Source organism: Entelurus aequoreus, linkage group LG17 (genome assembly GCF_033978785.1).
Source record: "Entelurus aequoreus isolate RoL-2023_Sb linkage group LG17, RoL_Eaeq_v1.1, whole genome shotgun sequence".
NCBI classification, from domain to species: Eukaryota; Metazoa; Chordata; class Actinopteri; order Syngnathiformes; family Syngnathidae; genus Entelurus; species Entelurus aequoreus.
Genome location: NC_084747.1, coordinates 13,250,807 through 13,274,171, shown reverse-complemented (window position 1 = coordinate 13,274,171; position 23,365 = coordinate 13,250,807). Strand labels below are relative to the sequence as shown.

At 39.7% G+C, this 23,365-nt stretch overlaps 1 protein-coding gene across 2 annotated transcripts in view; it reads right to left on the bottom strand.

The window, feature by feature from the left end:
- Positions 1-23,365, bottom strand: part of LOC133632370 (gastrula zinc finger protein XlCGF57.1-like) — a 63,307-nt gene that overhangs the window by 4,472 nt on the left and 35,470 nt on the right. The gene's annotated exons all lie outside the window — the stretch shown is intronic.

Here is a 23,365-nt window from a genome sequence, read left to right as displayed (position 1 = left end):
GAGAGAGAGAGAGATCAGAAGGCATAAGAAAAAGAATCTGCATTTGATTGTTTACATTTGATTATTAGCAATCCGGGGAGGGTGTTAGTTTAGGGTTGTAGCTGCCTGGAGGTGAACTTTTATAGCGGTTTTGAAGGAGGATAGAGATGCCCTTTCTTTTATACCTGTTGGGAGCACATTCCACATTGATGTGGCATAGAAAGAGAATGAGTTAAGACCTTTGTTAGTTCGGAATCTGGGTTTAACGTGGTTAGTGGAGCACCCCCTGGTGTTGTGGTTATGGCGGTCATTTACGTTAAGGAAGTAGTTTGACATGTACTTCGGTATCAGGGAGGTGTAGCGGATTTTATAGACTAGGCTCAGTGCAAGTTGTTTAACTCTGTCCTCCACCTTGAGCCAGCCCACTTTAGAGAAGTGGGTAGGAGTGAGGTGGGATCTGGGGTGGAGGTCTAGAAGTAACCTGACTAGCTTGTTCTGAGATGTTTGGAGTTTAGATTTGAGGGTTTTGGAGGTGCTAGGGTACCAGGAGGTGCATGCGTAATCGAAAAAGGGTTGAACGAGAGTTCCCGCCAGAATCCTCAAGGTGCTTTTGTTGACCAGAGAGGAAATTCTGTAGAGAAATCTCGTTCGTTGGTTAACCTTTTTGATTACCTTGGTTGCCATTTTATCACAGGAAAGGTTAGCCTCTAGAATGGAACCTAGGTAGGTGACCTCATCTTTCCTGGTGATGACACTGTCACCTACTTTTATGGTGAAGTGATTGACTCTCTTAAGTTTGATGTGGGACCCAAACAGGATGGATTCTGTTTTACCCAAGTGGATGGATAGCTTGTTGTCAGCGAGCCAGGTGCAAGTTCTACAGAGCTCAGCACTGAGGATTTTCTCCACCTGTGACTTGTCCTTGCCGGATACCAGCAGGGCAGAGTCATCCGCAAACAAAAACAATTTACAGTCACATGCCGATGACATGTCGTTTATGTATATTAGGAACAGTAAAGGTCCCAATATACTGCCTTGGGGGACTCCACAGCTCACCGAGAGGGGGGGGGGGGACACTGTGCCGTTCACCTCTACCACCTGCTCCCTCCCCTCCAAGTAAGACTGCATCCAGCTCCAAGAGGTTTTGTTAAATCCGATTGCTCTGAGCTTATCCAACAGTATAGCGTGGTTAACGGTGTCAAAGGCCTTCTGAAGGTCCAGCATGACCATGCCGCAGTATTTGCCCGCGTCCACCTCATGTTTGATGTGGTCGGTCAGATAGAGAAGGCATGTGTCAGTGGAGTGGTTAGTTCTGAAGCCGGATTGGAATTTGTACATGAGTTTATTAGTGGCAAGGTAACTATCGACCTGTTCATAAACAATTTTTTCCATTACTTTCGAAATGGAACTGAGAATAGAAACAGGTCGGTAGTTGCCAGGTTCCAATTTGCTTCCTTTTTTAAAGAGGGGAGTTACTCTTGCTATCTTAAAATCTTTTGGTACTTGGCCTTGTGTAATTGATAGGTTTATTATGTGCGTGATGATCGGGGCAATGATGGAGGCAGAGTCCCTGAGGAATCTGGAGGGAATATTATCAAGGCCGGTGGCCTTGTTAGGGTGGAGCGCGCTCAATTTTTTAAACACCTCATCAGCTGTGACCATTTCTAATTTGAAATCATTGTTGGATACTCCTAGCTTTCTGTAGAAGGCTTTAATGTGTTCTACACCAAAGCGACCAGAGTGGTGGGACAGCTTGTTGACAAGAGTTGCAGCTATGCTGGTGAAAAAGGCGTTAAGTCTGCTAGCTACCTCCATTTTGTCTGTAATGAGGGAGTCACCCTCCTTGATGCTGATGTTGGTGAGTCTTGTTTTAAGTTTCTGGCTGCAACCAGGAAGCTGGTTGTTGAGAATTTTCCAGAGCTCACGTGGCTTATTCGTGTTTTCCTCTATTTTGTCGTTAATGTAATTTTTTTTTAAGGATTTAGTCAGGTTGGTTGACTTATTTCTTAATTTATTGCATTGCTTTTTGAGAGTTGAAAGGAGTAATTTGAGGTTGATATTATTGGGTTGTTTATCTACTTCTGTTTTACATTTTTGGTATTCAGAGTATTTCCTGTCTCTGTCTTTTATGGCAGCTAATAGGTCCGGATTCATCCATGGTTCCGAGCGGGCTTTGATCCTGACTGTTTTCACGGGAGCCATATCATTTAGTATCTTTAGGAACGCCGTTTTGAAGCGATCCCAAGCGACATCGACCAGGTTGCTCGCGAGCACAGGGGACCAGTCCCACTCATCTAATTTTAAATTGAAATTGTCATTGGAGTATTTTTTGAGGGATCTGGATTGGGCTGTTATGTGGCCATTGGCTTTAGGTTTAGCTATTTTACGGGTGCAGAAGGTTAGATAGTGGTCGCTAAGACCACAGATCATGACCCCACTATTTTTTATTTTAGGCCGGTCTGAAGTGAGAATGAGATCTATGGTTGATTGGGTGGAATCACACACCCTTGTGGGTAGCGCTATTAGCTGGGAAAGACCGTGCAGATTACAAAACTTGCTGAAGGATCTGAAGACAGGCGCATCTTTGCGTTGAATATCTTAGGATACTACAAACTAACAGTGGGGAAAAAGTCAATATTGAAATACTTTGCACAACCATAAAAGACAATATGTAGCTTAAATAAGTCTGTAGTTAAAAGAAGAGGACCTTTTTTTAGATTCAAAATGCCAAAAATGGCATCCACGTTCTGTACAATTGTAATGATCATTTTATTTACTTTGTTTTTGAGACTGTTTGTCAAAAAAATTATTACTGGCATCGAGTGTACTTATATACATTTATTTTAAGTAGTTTTTTTTAATTTTTCAATGACTTTGTAAAAATCACAGTAGTGAAGTGAAGTGAAGTGAATTATATTTATATAGCGCTTTTCTCTAGTGACTCAAAGCGCTTTACATAGTGAAACCCAATATCTAAGTTACATTTAAACCAGTGTGGGTGGCACTGGGAGCAGGTGGGTAAAGTGTCTTGCCCAAGGACACAACGGCAGTAACTAGGATGGCGGATGTGGGGATCGAACCTGCAACCCTTAAGTTGCTGGCACGGCCGCTCTACCAACTGAGCTATACCGCCCCACCTCAAGTAAAACTCCATGTCACAATATTACAATAGACTATTGTATCGTGACTCAAGTACTGTGATACATACAAACCCCGTTTCCATATGAGTTGGGAAATGGTGTTAGAAGTAAATATAATAATAATAATAATAATACCTGGGATTTATATAGCGCTTTTCTAAGTACCCAAAGTCGCTTTACATGTAGAACCCATCATTCATTCACACCTGGTGGTGGTAAGCTACTTTCATAGCCACAGCTGCCCTGGGGTAGACTGATGGAAGCGTGGCTGCAATTTGCGCCGACGGCCCCTCCGACCACCACCTATCATTCATCATTCAATTCACCGGTGTGAGCGGCACCGGGGGCAAGGGTGAAGTGTCCTGCCCAAGGACACAACAGCAGCGTTTTTTTTTTTTTGGGTGGTAAGAGGCGGGGAGCGAACCTGCAACCCTCAGGTTTCTGGCACGGTTGCTCTACCCAGTGATATAATATAAACGGAATACAATGATTTGCAAATCGTTTTAAACCCATATTCAGTTGAATATGCTACAAATACAACATATTTGATGTTCAAACTGATAAACTTTTTTTTTTGCAAATAATCATTAACTTTAGAATTTGATGCCAGCAACACGTGACAAAGAAGTTGGGAAAGGTGGCAATAAATACTGATAAAGTTGAGGAATGCTCATTAAACACTTATTTGGAACATCCCACAGGTGTGCAGGCAAATTGGGAACAGGTGGGTGTCATGATTGGGTATAAAAGTAGATTCCATGAAATGCTCAGTCATTCACAAACAAGGATGGGGCGAGGGTCACCACGTTGTCAACAAATGCGTGAGCAAATTGTTGAACAGTTTAAGAAAAACCTTTCTCAACCAGCTATTGCAAGGAATTTAGGGATTTCACCATCTACGCTCCGTAATATCATCAAAGGGTTCAGAGAATCTGGAGAAATCACTGCACGTAAGCAGCTAAGCCCGTGACCTTCGATTCCTCAGGCTGTACTGCATAAACAAGCGACATCAGTGTGTAAAGGATATCACCACATGGGCTCAGGAACACTTCAGAAACCCACTGTCAGTAACTACAGTTGGTCGCTACATCTGTAAGTGCAAGTTAAAACTCTCCTATGCAAGGCGAAAACCGTTTATCAACAACACCCAGAAACGCCGTCGGCGTCGCTGGGCCTGAGCTCATCTAAGATGGACTGATACAAAGTGGAAAAGTGTTCTGTGGTGTGACGAGTCCACATTTCAAACTGTTTTTGGAAACTGTTGACGTCGTGTCCTCCGGACCAAAGAGGAAAAGAACCATCCAGATTGTTATAGGCGCAAAGTTGAAAAGCCAGCATGTGTGATGGTATGGGGGTGTATTAGTGCCCAAGACATGGGTAATTTACACATCTGTGAAGGCACCATTAATGCTGAAAGGTACATACAGGTTTTGGAGCAACATGTTGCCATCCAAGCAATGTTACCATGGACTCCCCTGCTTATTTCAGCAAGACAATGCCAAGCCACGCGTTACATCAACGTGGCTTCATAGTAAAAGAGTGCGGGTACTAGACTGGCCTGCCTGTAGTCCAGACCTGTCTCCCATTGAAAATGTGTGGCGCATTATGAAGCCTAAAATACCACAACGGAGACCCCCGGACTGTTGAACAACTTAAAGGCCTACTGAAATGAAATGTTTTTATTCAAACGGGGATAGCAGATCCAGTCTATGTGTCATACTTGATCATTTCGCGATATTGCCATATTTTTGCTGAAAGGATTTAGTAGAGAACATCGACGATAAAGTTCGCAACTTTTGGTTGCTGATAAAAAAAAGCCTTGCCTGTACCGGAAGTAGCGTGATGTCACAGGCTGAAGGGCTCCTCACATTTCCCCATTGTTTACAATGCAGCGAGAGCGATTCAGACCGAGAAAGCGACGATTACCCCATTAATTTGAGCCAGGATGAAAGATTTGTGGATGAGGAATGTGAGAGTGAAGGACTAGGGTGCACTGCAGGACGCATCTTTTTTCGCTCTGACCGTAACTTAGGTACAAGGGCTCATTGGATTCCACACTTTCTCCTTTTTCTATTGTGGATCACGGATTTGTATTTTAAACCACCTCGGATACTATATCCTCTTGAAAATGAGAGTCGAGAACGCGAAATGGACATTCACAGTGACTTTTATCTCCACGACAATACATCGGCGAAGCTCTTTAGCTACGGAGCTAACGTGATAGTATCAGGCTTAAATGCAGATAGAAACAAAAGAAATAAACCCCTGACTGGAAGGATAGACAGAAAATCAACAATACTATTAAACCATGGACATGTAACTACACGGTTAATGCTTTCCAGGCTGGCAAAGGTTAACAATGCTGTTGCTAACGACGCCATTGAAGCTAACTTAGCAACGGGACCTCACAGAGCTATGCTAAAAACATTAGCTATCCACCTACCAGCCCTCATCTGCTCATCAACACCCGTGCTCACCTGCGTTCCAGCGATCGACGGAGCGACGATCATAGATGCGGTCGGCGGCCCGGAGACGGAGGAAGTCAAGGTGAGGTCGGCGGATAGCGCGTCTGCTATCCATCTTAAAGTCCTCCTGGTTGTGTTGCTGTAGTCCGCCGCTAATACACCGATCCCACCTACAACTTTCTTCTTTGCAGTCTCCATTGTTCATTAAACAAATTGCAAAAGATTCACCAACACAGATGTCCAGAATACTGTGGAATTTTGAGATGAAAACAGAGCTTTTTGTATTGGATTCAATGGTGTACCAATACTTCCGTTTCAACGATTGACGTCACGCGCATACGTCATCATACATAGACGTTTTCAACCGGAAGTTTAGCGGGAAATTTAAAATTGCACTTTATAAGTTAACCCGGCCGTATTGGCATGTGTTGCAATGTTAAGATTTCATCATTGATATATAAACTATCAGACTGCGTGGTCGGTAGTAGTGGCTTTCAGTAGGCCTTTAATGGCCTGTCTGTGAGCCTGCCCCCTGACTCCAACCTCCCTAAGGAGCTTTGCTGTTGTGCTAGCTACAAAGGCTCTACACCCCACCTCCACTGGGCACACCCTTACCCTCCAGCCTCTGTCCTCAGCTGCAAGGTTGGAGTACCGCAGCTTCTTGCGTTCATACGCTTCTTCGATGGCATCCTCCCACGGAACTGTCAGTTCAATGATATAGACAAGCTGGCAGGTTTCAGACCATAGGACGAGGTCTGGACGCAGGGTGGCCGTTGCGATCTCCGGGGGAAAATGAGCTTCTGATCTAAGTCGACTCGCATCTGCCAGTCCCTGGCTGCATTCAATGGGCTTAGATCAGGATTTGAAAATTTAGAACAGCTGTTTCTTTCATTAAAAAATGAAGCTGAATTTTACACTTCGCAAACTCATCTCGCGGGCCGGATTGAACCTGTTATGCCCGAATGTCGAGGGAGGTGGGTGTTGGATTGTGGGTGTTGGGGGTTAATTGTTCATATGTCTCTAACCAATCAGCCCGCAGAGAAAAAGTTGGCACTTTTTTATGCAAACAATTACCCAGCATCACAACGTCAGTTTTGATACATCTCAACTTTGCAGTGAAAAAGGGCGTAGTGCAGGTTTTTGAGCGTGCACAAACTTGACACATGAGGCCCCAGGTCCCTGGACTGAAGAAGGAGTAACCAAGCACTTGAAGCATCATCTATCTTACTGTTCAGGAAGGTTTCAGATACAGAGAAGACATGGGGTCATGAGTAGATAAGTTAATGCTTCAAATAATCCAAGTTTGTATGAATACCTCAGATATTTGTGAAAGAAGCAGTAAGGAGGTCCTGGGTAGGGTGGATGTCACCACATATGAGCAACATACCACAAACTAAACAGCTAATTGGTTATTTTCCCTTGTGTGTTCTTGTGTGTTTTACTGCGTCTGCTTTATGTTGGAACCTTTTACAGCACACTGAACAACTAAATGGATTTTCACCTGTGTGTGTTCTCATGTGTCGAGTCACATGGCTATTTTGAGAAAAACTTCTGCCACAAACTGAACAACCAAGTGTTTTTTCACTTGTGTGTGTTCTCATGTGTCGAGCCAAGACAAAATTTCGAGAAAATATTTTGCCACAAACTGAACAATTACATGTTATTTCTCCAGTGTGTGTTCTCATGTGTAGAGTCACTATGTTCTTAATAGAAAAGCTTTTGCCACAAACTGAACACTTATATGGTTTTTCACCTGTGTGTTCTCATGTGTTCAATCAAATTTCTCTCAACAGAAAACCTTTTGCCACAAACTGAACAACTAAATGGTTTTTCACCTGTGTGTGTTCTCATGTGTTTAGTCAAACCACAATTTCGAGAAATGCTTTTGCCAAAAACTGAACAACAGAATGGTTTTTCACCTGTGTGTGTTCTCATGTGTCGAGTCAAACGGCTCTTTTGAGTAAAACTTTTAGCACAAACCGAGCAGCTCAAACATGTTTTACCTCTCTTCTTTGTAGAGCTTTCAGAGTGTTTGTTGTCAGTGTGAGTCCTCATATCACCTTCACAGTCTTTATCGCTGCTCAAAGGTTCTTCAACCTCGTCTTCAACCTCACTATCTGATAGTGGAGCTAAGAGGTTGTCTACTTGTGGTTTCTCTTCATCATCTTCAATCTTCACAGAGAGAATACTCAGTGGAAACTTGGTGTAATCAGCTTCCTCTCGTCCTAGAAGACACTCTCCCTCCTGAGTGATGCAGAGTTCCTCCTCTTCCTTTTTAATGCAGGGTGGTTGTGGAGTCTCCTGCTTCAAAGTGGAGCTCCCCCCTAACTGAGGGGAAACTTCTTCTGGATTACCGATCAGCTGCTGGACGTCTGCAAGACACAAACAACAAAAACAAAATTTCTTCTATGTACTGTATGTGTGTGTAGTAGGGTTGTACAGTATACTGCTACTAATTAACTATTGTGGTACTAATCAATTGAAATCGGTACTATACCACCTTTGAAAAGTACGGGTACCGTTCTTTCATCTGAATGCTGCTGTGCGGCGGTGACTACAGAGCCGATGCCAAACATTAGTACAGTTAAAACTGCCCAATTAGCAGTCAACTAATGCAAGTGAAATGACTACATTTTGTAACAAATTCCTACCATTTGTGTTTGTTCTTTAATAAATGTGTTTTACCTGCTACATGGCTTATCTGTGTACATGTATTCATAGTTGTGTTTTAAGTACTTAATAATCATATCTTTCCTAAAGCACAGACCAGGAGTGGCAACCATAAATCATGAATAATTGAATATAATGTCAGTAAAACTTTGTTCTATTCTAATCTAATCCTTGATTATAGCAGACTATATGTAATATGGAAAATTGTAAATTGTTCTTTGAGTGCAATAAGAGAAGCTCAATGTGTTTAATGCCTTTTAATTTATATTTTAACTTTGTAAAATTGTTCTTTGACTGTACATTAGAATAGTACAAACTAATAGTGGGGAAAAAGTCAATATTGAAATACATCGCAAAACTAAAAAAATATGTTATCTTTGTTATGTTTGTTGTTGATGTTATCTTTGTTGATGTTATCTTTCTTATCTATGTTATCTCAAAGAAGTCTGTAGTTAAAAAGTAGAGGACTTTTTTAGATATTAAATGCAATAAATGTGATCTACTTTCTGTACAATTGTAATGATCATTTTATTAACTTTGTTTTTGACACGTTTGTCCAATAAAATATTCATGGAATCTCATGTACTTATATACATTTATTTGAAGTTGTTTTTTTACATTTTTTAGTGACTTTGTAAAAATGGCAGTAAAACTCCATGTCACAATATTGCAATAGACTATTGTATCGTGACTCAAGTACCGTGATACATAGTTTATCATGAAGTCCTTGCCAATACCTCGTCTAGGGCTGGACAATTATGGCAAAACATAATAATCACAATTATTTCGAGTGATTTTGGAATCACGGTAAATAACACAATTTTAAATGTTAAAACTGCCATAAAATCATGGCTCAGCTCAACCTCTACCTGATCTGAACCAAAATTGATCCCCAGCAACTTTCCGAAGCATCAAACAGGTTTATATGTGGTTATAGCGTATATATATTTTCTCATTCTGTTTTGCACACTCTTGGAGTCAACATGTGCATAGTCATGTACATAGTGTCATGTACATAGTGTACATAAACCCCCTTCCCCCATTTTTTGGATATATTGTTTTTCAAATCACCTGATAGATATACTGTGTATATGTACATCATCAAATTTTTTTTATATACATGTTACAGTTTATATAACCTTTATTATTGAATGTATGAATATTTAATGGACCACAATGGAAACAAGCCTTTTGGCTTTTTGTGCCATCCATTTGCCTTTTTAAAGCATTACATGGATTCAATTCTTTAAGATGTCAATAAACTTCTCAATCAATCAAATAATTATTTATTCCTTTGAAAACGTAAAAACGGTACCACCAAAACGCAATTTTAAATATAATCTAAAAGAACAACCAGGTATGCATTAGTAACAAATAACTAACAATCATATTAACAATAAAATAAAATAATTATAGCAATATATATTTTCTTTTCCAGCCCTTGATTAGCAGTCTATTTTCTCTCTTTGTAGCGTTTGATGGACGCTACGTCACTACATGGGTGGAAAAATAGCTAAGTTAACGCCACGTTACTGGGAACTGTAGTTAAGCTACATAGCGTCGCTACTTGTTGTGCACTACTGCCCATCACTGATTCTAACTCGTAAATAAACGCTAGCAAAAGTCAGCTAACAATGCAGGTAATGGGGATGCACTCTATTTCACCTATAAAAAACTAAGATGTATTCAAAAGCTTCCAGCGACTTTGTATTTACACGCTGTAAGTATATATGTACTGTAATAACAGGCACATTCATAATAACATGTAATATTTATGTATTTTCATCATTTGGTATCATTTTAAGCAAACGGCGGCACATTATTTTCACAGACGCATCACAAAGTTCGCTATTTCCTTCAACACCACCACCAACTATTACTAATAAAGGCAGACTTCATGAGTGCCATCAAAGAATACTTTGGGACAAAATATGATCCAGAACTAGGGATGATGATTAATAAGAAATGATTGAGTTCGAGCCTATTATCGAATCCTCTTATTGAACCGATTCCTTATCGATTCTCTTATCGAGTCCAGATAGGTTGTTGTATATGGGAAAAAACACACAATATTTGGTTTAACAAAAGCTCACTTTTATTATATAAGAAAAAAATAAAATCTAATAAATAAATAAATATTGACTGTTACCCCCCTAAAAAAAAAAAATAAAATAAATAAATATTGACTGTTTTTACCCAAAGTATATTAAGTGGGATTTTTCAGAAAAACAAATATATACAGTAACACAAAAACAACCTGTCTCTGTGATCACTATAGGTGTATAAATAATAATATAGTGTTAAATAAAATCAGTCCCTTGGGCACAAAACTGAAAATAATACAGCTCTCCAAAAAGTGCAATTCTGCTGCTATTTGACATAACTGTTTGTTATGATGCTTTGACATTTTTGCACTTTATTTCTTTATTGAAAGAAAATTCTATGAAGAGAAGAGTTGTTTGCAAATGTGGTTACAATGTTAAAAATAGAAAAGTTAAAGCTAAAAAAAGAAATACACTTTATTGAGTAAACATTATTTTTTTATAGGGGGAAATATGTTATGAGCTAGAGAATATAACAACTACACTAACCAGCATGCAACGGGAGTGACGAGCATGCGCGGTAGCCCCGAAAAGTGTTGTTGCATGTCGCCACCAGGCAGCTAAGAATGAGGGTATGAGCACGCTGTGAAAGTAAACATCAAGAACTCAGCCAACACGCCTCGTCTGCATTATTTATAATTATACAGACAACACATCTACAGTGTGAGTTTGTTTTGTTTACAAGGAAAGAAAAACAAAAGTTAAAAAAGGGAGATATGTTGTATATATATGTATGTGCTGCGGTTGCTTTAAGAACGTTGCGACAGCTGCCGTAAAGGAGGTGCGTTGCTAGCCTGGTTGCTATGTTTCCGGTTGGTCGTAAAAGTGTTGGTCATGTGTTTGTACCCTGCTCAAATCTCTCAGTAAAGTTATTCATTGGATTATACCTTTTGTTTTGAACTTTATTACACCTTGGAGCGCTTTTTCCGGTCCATTGTTTTCCTGCTTTTGCCATCTGCGCCTAATGACTGAGCTACGTGACGTCATTTCTTGTGATGTCTCACGGGGCATTTCTGGTCGGGACGGGATTCCAGGGATTTAAATAAAGAACCAACTCTTTTTCTTTACTATAGTGGTCTCGATAACGGGTACCGGTTCTCAAAAAGGGATTTGAGTCCAAAGACTTGGTTCTTTTCTAATCGAACAACCGGGAAAACCGGTTTCGAGTATCATCCCTATCCTGAACCTTATTTTTTTGAGCCTGAATATAAGGAGGATGAGCTACACGTTTTAGAAGCTGAGTGATAAGCATATCAAGCACAGGGTTTCCCACGCATTCATTTATTTGTGGCGGCCCGCCACGAAAGAATTACGTCCGCCACAAATACAAAAATTAAAATAAAAAAATTAAAATAAAAATTTTAAAACAATTATTATTATTTTTTTTTTTGTCCTCTCCAGCTTCTCAGGCAAATCATATAGTTGATGTAGATGCCCATATCGGCTGTTCAGATTTACTTTACAAAAGAGAAGTGTAGGATACTTCTCTTGTTGCCTTATTTGTATTTGACTTTATTAAATGTATTTATATTAGAAACACAAGATGTGTATATAACAAAGGGTGCAAAGTCTGCAGGCAGTAGGAAACACATGGTTAAGTGTAGGGAGTAAAACTGATGGCCGTCTAAAGTTCAAGATGTTTGGAGCTCTTTGTTCAGTGGATCAGATGTTTGATGAAGCTCTGTGTCTATCTACCACCACTACTGTTTTCTGTTTATTTGTTACTGACTGTGGCAGGACACCTCTGCCTCTGTTTCACTTTATGTTGCTGGTAAATAATATGGTTGTAGTAGTAGGCTAAAGTTAAAGGCCTACTGAAATGAATTTTTTTTATTTAAACGGGGATAGCAGATCTATTCTATGTGTCATACTTGATCATTTCGCGATATTGCCATATTTTTGCTGAAAGGATTTAGTATAGAACAACGACGATAAAGATTGCAACTTTTGGTATCTGATAAAAAAAAGGCTTGCACCTACCGGAAGTAGCGTGACGTAGTCAGTTGAACATATACGCAAAGTTCCCTATTGTTTACAATGATGGCCGCATGAAGTGAGAGAGATTCGGACCGAGAAAGCGACAATTTCCCCATTAATTTGAGCGAGGATGAAAGATTTGTGGATGAGTAAAGTGCAAGTGAAGGACTAGTGGGGAGTTGAAGCTATTCAGATAGGGAAGATGCTGTGAGAGCCGGGGGTGACCTGATATTCAGCTGGAAATGACTACAACAGTAAATAAACACAAGACATATATATACTCTATTAGCCACAACACAACCAGGCTTATATTTAATATGCCACAAATTAATCCTGCATAAAAACACCTGCGTGTTTGTTATGCTAGCTCCTAGCTCCTCTGCTAGCTCCTAGCTCCATAGAACACGCCAATACAATTCAAACACCTGATCAACACACACAATCACTCAGCCCAAAAGACCGTTTACCTAACCCAAGGTTCATAAAGCTTATATATTTTAAAAAAGTTACGTACGTGACGCGCACATACGGTCAAGTTATCGAATGTTTAGCAGCCAAGGCTGCATACTCACGGTACCTGATATTCAGCTGGGAATGACTACAACAGTAAATAAACACAAGACATATATATACTCTATTAGCCACAACACAACCAGGCTTATATTTAATATGCCACAAATTAATCCTGCATAATAACACCTGCGTGTTTGTTATGCTAGCTCCTAGCTCCTCTGCTAGCTCCTAGCTCCATAGAACACGCCAATACAATTCAAACACCTGATCAACACACACAATCACTCAGCCCAAAAGACCGTTCACCTAACCCAAGGTTCATAAAGCTTATATATTTTTAAAAAGTTACGTACGTGACGCGCACGTACGGTACGGTATGTGTTATGCTAGCTCCTAGCTCCTCTGCTAGCTCCTAGCTCCATAGAACACGCCAATACAATTCAAACACATGATCAACACACACAATCACTCAGCCCAAAAGACCGTTCACCTAACCCAAGGTTCATAAAGCTTATATATTTTAAAAAAGTTACGTACATACGCAAAAAAAAGCCAAAGCTGCATACTCACAGTAGCACGTCTGCGTCTTTGTCATCCAAATCAAAGTAATCCTGGTAAGAGTCTGTGTTGTCCCAGTTCTCTACAGGCGTCTGTGTATCCAAATCAAAAGTCCTCCTGGTTAGAGTCTCTGTTATCCGAGTTCTTCCATCTTGACTGCATCTTTCGGGAATGTAAACAAAGAAGCGCCGGCTGTGTACTGTTGTGGCTGACTACGTTCGAAAAATACGTCCATTTCGCACCGACAACTTTCTTCTTTGCTTGCTCGGCTTCCTTCTCTATAATGCAATGAACATGATTGAAACAGATTCACGAACACAGATGTCCAGAATACTGTGGAATTATGAAATGAAAACAGAGCTTTTTCGTATCGGCTTCAATGTGGAAGGCATACCCGTGTTCGCCGGGCTACGTCACACGCATACGTCATCCTCAGAGGCGTTTCGAACCGGAAGTTTAGCGGCAAATTTAAAATGTCACTTTATAAGTTAACCCGGCCGTATTGGCATGTGTTATAATGTTAAGATTTCATCATTGATATATAAACTATCAGACTGCGTGGTCGGTAGTAGTGGCTTTCAGTAGGCCTTTAAATTATTTAGTATGCACTAATTAAAGGGGCAGAGCTTTGAGACATTTTAGCTTTTATATTTTATAAGATATATTTTTTGTAAGAACCACAATTAATAAATATATTTCAGTGAATAACTTGTTGTTCAAATCTGTATATAAATATGTTCATAAAGTGTTGTAATTATATTGTAAAATGGATGGATGGATGGATGGATGGATGGATGTTTAAAACAAAACTGTTATTATTAATTAGTAAGAATACATTTTTTTAGCCTTTTTAGAGAAAATCAAATCATTGTAGTAAATTATGCAAATTATTCAATGATGCCATGGTGACCACGCCCATAGCCACGCCCCCACTGCCACAGGTATCTTGGCAGTTTATGGGAAACACTGAAGCAATTAGCACTATTGCTAAGTGCTAAACAGAAAATACAAAGTATGAACATAACTCATTTCTGTAGAAGCTGCCCAAATGCTGAAACTGAAATTAAATGCTGATGGAATAGGGCTGGGCAATGTGGCAAAAAAAATGATCACGGTTATTTTGTGTATACCATCCGATCTCGATTACTATAATTTTTAAAAATGTAATTAAAGGCAGATTGTCCCGTGCAGGATAATAGCGAGTACAGTTGCATCCCTACTATTTACTACCACAGTATCTTGTAACAGACATTTCCGCCATGTTTGATGGAGGTAATATATGCTCACAGCTGACAACTGTCATTTTGTTCATATCTATAATTGTGTTTACTAGAGGTGTAACGGTACAGGTCACCCACACTTCGGTCCGTACCTGGTTTTAGGACCACAGTTTTGCTTATTTACTGTACATTTTGTGGGGGTAAAGAGAACAACCTCTCAAAGTCCTTAAGTTTTTTTTTTGCTTGTCATCACAAACATTCCGCAGAACACAAAGTATCAGTGGTGTACTGAATACTATAAGATTTTATTACTAGTTAACATTTACTAAACAATATTTTCAAATACAAAATTATTTATATTCTTTAATTACTTGAAAATGTCAGTACTTTTTACCAGTGCTTGGAAAAAGGCACTGACTGTGGAGTGCAGTTTGAATTTGAGGTACTGTAAAATAATGTGTACCAACACATTAAACAAGTGTAATGATTATTTCAGGGACAAAATGTTTTTATCCATAAACTCACAATTTATTATTTTTTTAAAATGTCTGCAGAGTTTTTAGCACAACAATATTTACATGTAAAAATGCCTTTTTCTGATTAAATTAGTGGGTGTGTTTAATCTCCCAGTTAGGACGAATACAGTAGTTCAGTCAAACACACACTCTCTCATTGCCTGCAAGTCCGCAATCGGGGCAGAATTAGTGTGAGCTGCAGCAGATAGTGAAACTGAAGCCTGTCACTAAAGTTGCTGCTTCTTTTCAATGCTGTGTTTCAACTTCTATGCTACACTGTACAAAATTACTGTAAAAATACAAAAAAAAAATTACAGTTATATACTGTTCTTCTTAAATACAGTTAAGTACTGTACATTTTGTTGCATTTTACAAAAAATATCGACCAACAGTAAGCTACTGCACAACCTACAGTATAATACAGTATTTTTCAGACTTGTTTCTTGGGTCCGCCCACAATTCGATCTGCTGCTCTCACGCATAACACGTACCCAGGTGGAAGAAAAAGTAGTTCCCACTAAACCGTGTCATTTATACAATATTTCAACGCACTTCCCATTGTGTTGCTGTTAATATTTTACCTCAAAACATGTACTATCAAAGTATCGACATTTTGATTTGAAAATCAATTTTAGAGCATAAAGATCTGGCACTCCTTTTACCAATATTCAAGTATCATTCCGCACATCATAACTCTGAAGTGGTCAAGTACCGATGGAAGGACGAGCGATAACCTGCTGCCACCTCCAGCTATACAATCACCTAAATCCATCCTACCGTTGTGTTTTTGATAACAAGGTAAGAGTCACTTGTACCTTTATGTGTCATTTTCTGTTTGAATTGCTTTATATATATATATTTATAAAGTCCGAAATTACATAGCATCACAGACACTATCGTTGACCACATGTACCGCCGCATGCTAGCTAGCTAAGTTTTCTTCATTTTTGTCATAGTGATCATAATGTCATAGTCTCTCGAAAAGATGATAACTTGCAACATTTGTGCTACGACTTGCAGCAATGTATTTGCGTATGTTAGACACATGCTTGTATGCATAATGCATCGTTTAAGTGTGCTTTCCCTGAATGCACAAGAGTTTTTTCCAACTTCTCAGCCTTCAAAACTCACAGCCGTCGCCATAAATATGGCAAGAGTAGGACTGATATGTATAGCGCAGAAGGTTTAACTTGTAATATTGTCTCATGTAGCGCGAAGTGCGATGATATACGGCAGTGGTCCCCAACCACCGATTGGTACCAGGCCGCACAAAAAAAAAAAAAAGAAAAAGTATTTATTATTTTTATTAAAGGCCTACTGAAATGAATTTTTTTTATTTAAACGGGGATAGCAGATCTATTCTATGTGTCATACTTGATCATTTCGCGATATTGCCATATTTTTGCTGAAAGGATTTAGTATAGAACAACGACGATAAAGATTGCAACTTTTGGTATCTGATAAAAAAAGGCTTGCCCCTACCGGAAGTAGCGTGACGTAGTCAGTTGAACATATACGCAAAGTTCCCTATTGTTTACAATGATGGCCGCATGAAGTGAGAGAGATTCGGACCGAGAAAGCGACAATTTCCCCATTAATTTGAGCGAGGATGAAAGATTTGTGGATGAGTAAAGTGCAAGTGAAGGACTAGTGGGGAGTGGAAGCTATTCAGATAGGGAAGATGCTGTGAGAGCCGGGGGTGACCTGATATTCAGCTGGGAATGACTACAACAGTAAATAAACACAAGACATATATATACTCTATTAGCCACAACACAACCAGGCTTATATTTAATATGCCACAAATTAATCCTGCATAAAAACACCTGCGTGTTTGTTATGCTAGCTCCTAGCTCCTCTGCTAGCTCCTAGCTCCATAGAACACGCCAATACAATTCAAACACCTGATCAACACACACAATCACTCAGCCCAAAAGACCGTTCACCTAACCCAAGGTTCATAAAGCTTATATATTTTTAAAAAGTTACGTACGTGACGCGCACGTACGGTACGGTACGTGTTATGCTAGCTCCTAGCTCTTATGCTAGCTCCTAGCTCCATAGAACACGCCAATACAATTCAAACACCTGATCAACACACACAATCACTCAGCCCAAAAGACCGTTCACCTAACCCAAGGTTCATAAAGCTTATATATTTTTAAAAAGTTACGTATGTGACGCGCACGTACGGTACGGTACGTGTTATGCTAGCTCCTAGCTCTTATGCTAGCTCCTAGCTCCATAGAACACGCCAATACAATTCAAACACCTGATCAACACACACAATCACTCAGCCCAAAAGACCGTTCACCTAACCCAAGGTTCATAAAGCTTATATATTTTTAAAAAGTTACGTACGTGACGCGCACGTACGGTACGGTACGTGTTATGCTAGCTCCTAGCTCCTATGCTAGCTCCTAGCTCCATAGAACACGCCAATACAATTCAAACACCTGATCAACACACACAATCACTTAGCCCAAAAGACCGTTCACCTAACCCAAGGTTCATAAAGCTTATATATTTTAAAAAAGTTACGTACATACGCAAAAAAAAGTTGCGCACATACGGTCAAGCGATCAAATGTTTAGAAGCCAAAGCTGCATACTCACAGTAGCACGTCTGCGTCTTTGTCATCCAAATCAAAGTAATCCTGGTAAGAGTCTGTGTTGTCCCAGTTCTCTACAGGCGTCTGTGTATCGAAGTCAAAAGTCCTCCTGGTTAGAGTCTCTGTTATCCGAGTTCTTCCATCTTGACTGCATCTTCCGGGAATGTAAACAAAGAAGCGCCGGCTGTGTATTGTTGTTGCTGACTACGTTCGAAAAATACGTCCATTTCGCACCGACAACTTTCTTCTTTGCTTGCTCAGCTTCTTTCTCCATAATGCAATGAACATGATTGCAACAGATTCACGAACACAGATGTCCAGAATACTGTGGAATTATGAAATGAAAACAGAGCTTTTTCGTATTGGCTTCAATGTGGAAGGCATACCCGTGTTCCCCGGGCTACGTCACGCGCATACGTCATCCTCAGAGGCGTTTCGAACCGGAAGTTTAGCGGCAAATTTAAAATGTCACTTTATAAGTTAACCCGGCCGTATTGGCAAGTGTTATAATGTTAAGATTTCATCATTGATATATAAACTATCAGACTGCGTGGTCGGTAGTAGTGGCTTTCAGTAGGCCTTTAAATCACCAAAAATGATTACCGGGCGCGGCCACCGCTGCTGCCCACTGCTCCTGCCCACTGCTCCTGCCCACTGCTCCCCAATGCTCCCCTCACCTCCCAGGGGGTGATCAAGGGTGATGGGTCAAATGCAGAGAATAATTTCGCCACACCTAGTGTGTGTGTGACAATCATTGGTACTTTAACTCTAACTTAACTTTGTTCTCAGAGTGGAGTAAGCCAGCCCGCCATAATATCCAGTAAATGGCATGAAACCTTTCAAGTCCCATGGGATAAAATGCCTGCTGAAGTGCAGTCAGCTATCGCCAACAGCAGGAGACCCGCGCCTGACAAGCGACGCCAAATGATTGGAATCATTGTGGATGAAATGAGAAGGTGTGAGGCTAATCCAACGCGCAGTGAGTGTCTCGTAATCTGCCAAAAAATTGTTAAGCAGTACCCATGTAGTTTTGCTGATATGACACCAGAAGGTGCCATCATTAGTGGAGGTTTTACTTCATTCCTCACTCAAATGAAAACACGCATTGAGAACATCAATCGTGAAGGAACAACCAAACCACTCAGAACAAAAAGACGGTTTGGACAAATGCAGAAATATTGTATTCTTACATTTGAATTAAATGATGCTCCCAACTGCCATGTTATATTTTGTCACAAGTCATCATGGTGACCTATTTTTTCCACAGATGTCTGCCACTGCAGCCGATGTGGAGCGGACACTGACCCTCCCGACCAGTCCACGACTGATACTGCTGGGTAAGTGTCTCATGGAGCGCAGAACTTAAGTCTGTTTGTCCTAAAGCTAAGAACCATAATGCTCAGTCTACCCTTCCTGTGGATGAAGATGGGGAGTTGACTCTTTGTTTCATCCAGCTGTTGATGGCCTATTTTGATGAAAGAAGAGATGCACTGATACTCCTTGCAGATGTAAGTTTAGCACTATTAAGCTACAAAAACATACAAACATCGAAATTAATATTATAAATATTCTAAAAGTCAATGTTTTTTTGTTATTGTTTTTCAATCTCTTACCCACCAAATTATGCAGAAATATTGTATTCTTACATTTTGATTAAATGATGCTCCCAACTGCCATGTTATATTTTGTCACAAGTCATCATGGTGACCTATTTTTTCTACAGATGTCTGCCACTGTGGAGCGGACACTGACCCTCCCGACCAGTCCACGACTGATACTGCTGGGTAAGTGTCTCATGGAGCGCAGAACATAAGTCTGTTTGTCCTAAACGTATGTATACTATGCTCTCCTGCAGATGTATTTGTATCATTGTTGTTTTTGTCATTCCGAACATTGGAAAGTAATGATTTGCAGCAGTACACCTTAGGAGACTAGATGTAAACAAAGTAAAGAGAGAGCGATATATTCTTGGGTGTGAGGTGGCCATTCCAAATACCTTTAAAATGTTACCCATATTGGATACTGTTTAGGAACATAAACGGCATTTCTTGACTGTACCAGTTGCTGGTGACAAAGTCACAATAAAACGTTGGATGATCAGCATGGAAGGTGATGTCATCTGCGAAGGCGTCCAACCTGGCTTCATCTCAGGGCTTGCTGCCCTTCTTGCCACCTACTATGTGTTCAACTTGGAATACCAAGAGGAAGGTGCTCGGACATTGGAATTTGTTCAAAGGTAAATCCTCTTGATACTGTTAAATACTGTGTTCCTTTGTGGACCTTCTTATTAGGGACCGAAGCACCAGTTTGACTCTAGGATACAGAGAAGGTAGGTAATGTGCAGGTAAAGATATGTTGACTGGGTCAAAGAAATAAGCACCTGTTTGACCCCAGGATGCAGAAAAAGTAGGTACTTTGCAGGTAAAGATATGTTGACTGGGTGATGGCAGGAAGCACCAGCGTGACCCGAGGATGCAGAGCAAGTAGGTAATGTGTGGGTGAAGATATGTTGAATGGGTAAAGGCAGGAAGCACCAGCGTGACCCCACTATGCAGAGAAGGTAGGTAATGTGCGGGTGAAGGTATGTTGAATGGGTGAAAGAAGGAAGCGCCGGTGTGGTCGAGGCAATGCAGAGAAGGTAGGTAATGTGCAGGTGAAGATATGTTGTATGGTGAAAGTAAGAAGCACCAGTGTGACCCCAGGATGCAGGGAAGGTAGGTAATGTGCAGGTAAAGATATGTTGAATGGGTAAAGGCAGGAAACACCAGCTAGACTCCAGGACACAGAGAAGGTAGGTAATGTGCAGGCAAAGATATGTTATAAGTACTGTGATACCTTTTACAGTAATAAACTGTAGTTATAAATCACAGTATGTGTGCTGTAGAAAAACAGTTTTGTACTGGAACCATTAGCTGCCAGTAGGTTACTGTAATTAAACGGTGAAAATTTTTACAGTGTAGTGTTAGTCATATTTCTTCATTTGATTATTCTGGGCTGCATAGGCGCCGATCTACATTTCTGCCAGTGGGTGCTCGGTGTGTGTGTATTAGTGTGGTCCCGATACCAATATTTTGGTACCGGTACTGGTACCAAAAGTATTTCGGTACTTTTCGGTACTCTTCTAAATAAAGGGGGACCACAAAAAATGTCATTATTGGCTTTATTTTAACAAAAAAATGTTAGGGTACATTAAACATATGTTTATTATTGCAAGTTTGTCCTTAAATAAAATAGTGAACATACAAGACAACTTGTCTTTTAGTAGTAAGTAAACAAACAAAGACTCATAATTTAGCTGCTAACGTATGCAGTAACATATTGTGTCATTTATATTCTATTATTTTGTCTACATTATGAGGGACAAGTGGTAGAAAATTAATTATTAATCTACTCGTTCATTTACTGTTAATATCTGCTTATTTTCTCTTTCAACATGTTCTGATACACTTCTGTTAAAATGTAATAATCATTTATTCTTCTGTTGTTTGATACTTTACATTACTTTTGGATAATATCACAAATTTACATATCAATTCGATATCAAGTAGTTACAGGATCATACATTGGTCATATTCAAAGTCCTCATGTGTCCAGGGACATATTTACTGAGTTTATAAACATAATATTAATGTTAAAAAAACGAAAAAATATTTTGTGATGCTAAAAAATATCGATGTAATCATAGTAGTATTGACTAGATACGCTCTTGTACTTGGTATCATTACAGTGGATGTTAGGTGTAGAGCCCAGTGTGATGCTAAAAAATATCAATGTAATCATAGCAGTATTGACTAGATACGCTCTTGTACTTGGTATCATTACAGTGGATGTTAGGTGTAGAGCCCGGAAGAGTTGGTGCTGCAGGGAATTCTGGGAATTTGTTCTGTAGAGTTTATGTTGTGTTGCAGTGCAAATATTCTTCCAAAATGTGTTTGTCATTGTTGTTTAGTGTGGTTTCACTATATGGCACAGTGTTTCCCATAAACTGCCAAGATACCTGTGGCGGTGAGGGCGTGGCTATGGGCGTGGTCATCATAACATCATCGAGTAATTTGCATAATTTACTACAATGATTTGATTTTCTCTAAAAAGGCTCAAAAAATGTATACTTACCAATTAATAATAACAGTTTTGTTTTAAACATCCATCCATCCATCCATCGATTTTACAATATAATTACAACACTTTATATACATATTTATATACAGATTTGAACAATAAGTTATTCACTGAAATATATTTATTAATTGTGGTTCTTACAAAAAATATATCTTATAAAATATAAAAGCTAAAATGTCTCAAAGCTCTGCCCCTTTAATTAGTGCATACTAAATAATTTAACTTTAGCCTACTACTACAACCATATTATTTACCAGCAACATAAAGTGAAACAGAGGCAGAGGTGTCCTGCCACAGTCAGTAACAAATAAACAGAAAACAGTAGTGGTGGTAGATAGACACAGAGCTTCATCAAACATCTGATCCACTAAACAAAGAGCTCCAAAAATCTTGAACTTTAGACTGCCATCAGTTTTACTCCCTACACTTAACCATGTGTTTCCTACTGCCTGCAGACTTTGCACCCTTTGTTATATACACATGTTGTGTTTCTAATATAAATACATTTAATAAAGTCAAATACAAATAAGGCAACAAGAGAAGTATCCTACACTTCTCTTTTGTAAAGTAAATCTGAACAGCCGATATGGGCATCTACATCAACTATATGATTTGCCTGAGAAGCTGGAGAGGACCAAAAATATATATATATATATATATATTACTATATATATATACTTTTTTAAAAAAAATGTTATTTGTGGCGGAGGTAATTCTTTCGTGGCATGCCGCCACAAATAAATGAATGTGTGGGAAACCCTGCGGCACATGTTAATGACAGTGTTGGCGATGTTTTTACTGCCACCCATAGTGTGACATGTATGGCTGTTGACCAAATATTCGCTCGTGTGCAGTGTGTACAAAGTCAAGATGATGGTGTCATTAGTGCATTATGGGGTACCATGCAATCTTGGTTAGACTTTGTGTTAATTATAGATTATATGATTTGTGACATTTTTATTATGTAAAACGGACCAAACTCGCCACAAAATTAACAAGAAGAAGAATGATTTTTATTTAAATTAATTTTAAAATGCCATCAATTCCACGGGTGCTCGGCATTGTCCGTAGGTGCTCGGGCCCCGAAGCACCCACGGGATCGGCGCCTATGCTGGGCTGCACTTCCGAGCTGTGTAAGGGAAAGAGGCACAACGCTGATTGGACATTAATTACGTCGTGACCGTGGAACAGGAGGTTTCGCGCACACACACGGACAAAAACACACACACAAAGTACACACACACAGGATCACGGTCAATAAAGGCGGATTCACGCCGGATTATACCAAGTACCGTTGCTTGCCTACTGTTTACTACTGCGGTGACTTCTAACAGACATTTCCGACATTTTGGATCGAGGTCCTTTGTTTACATTGTTCAACAATCAATCAATCAATGTTTATTTATATAGCCCTAAATCACAAGTGTCTCAAAGGGCTGTACAAGCCACAACGACATCCTCGGTACAGAGCCCACATACGGGCAAAGTCGGCTAAT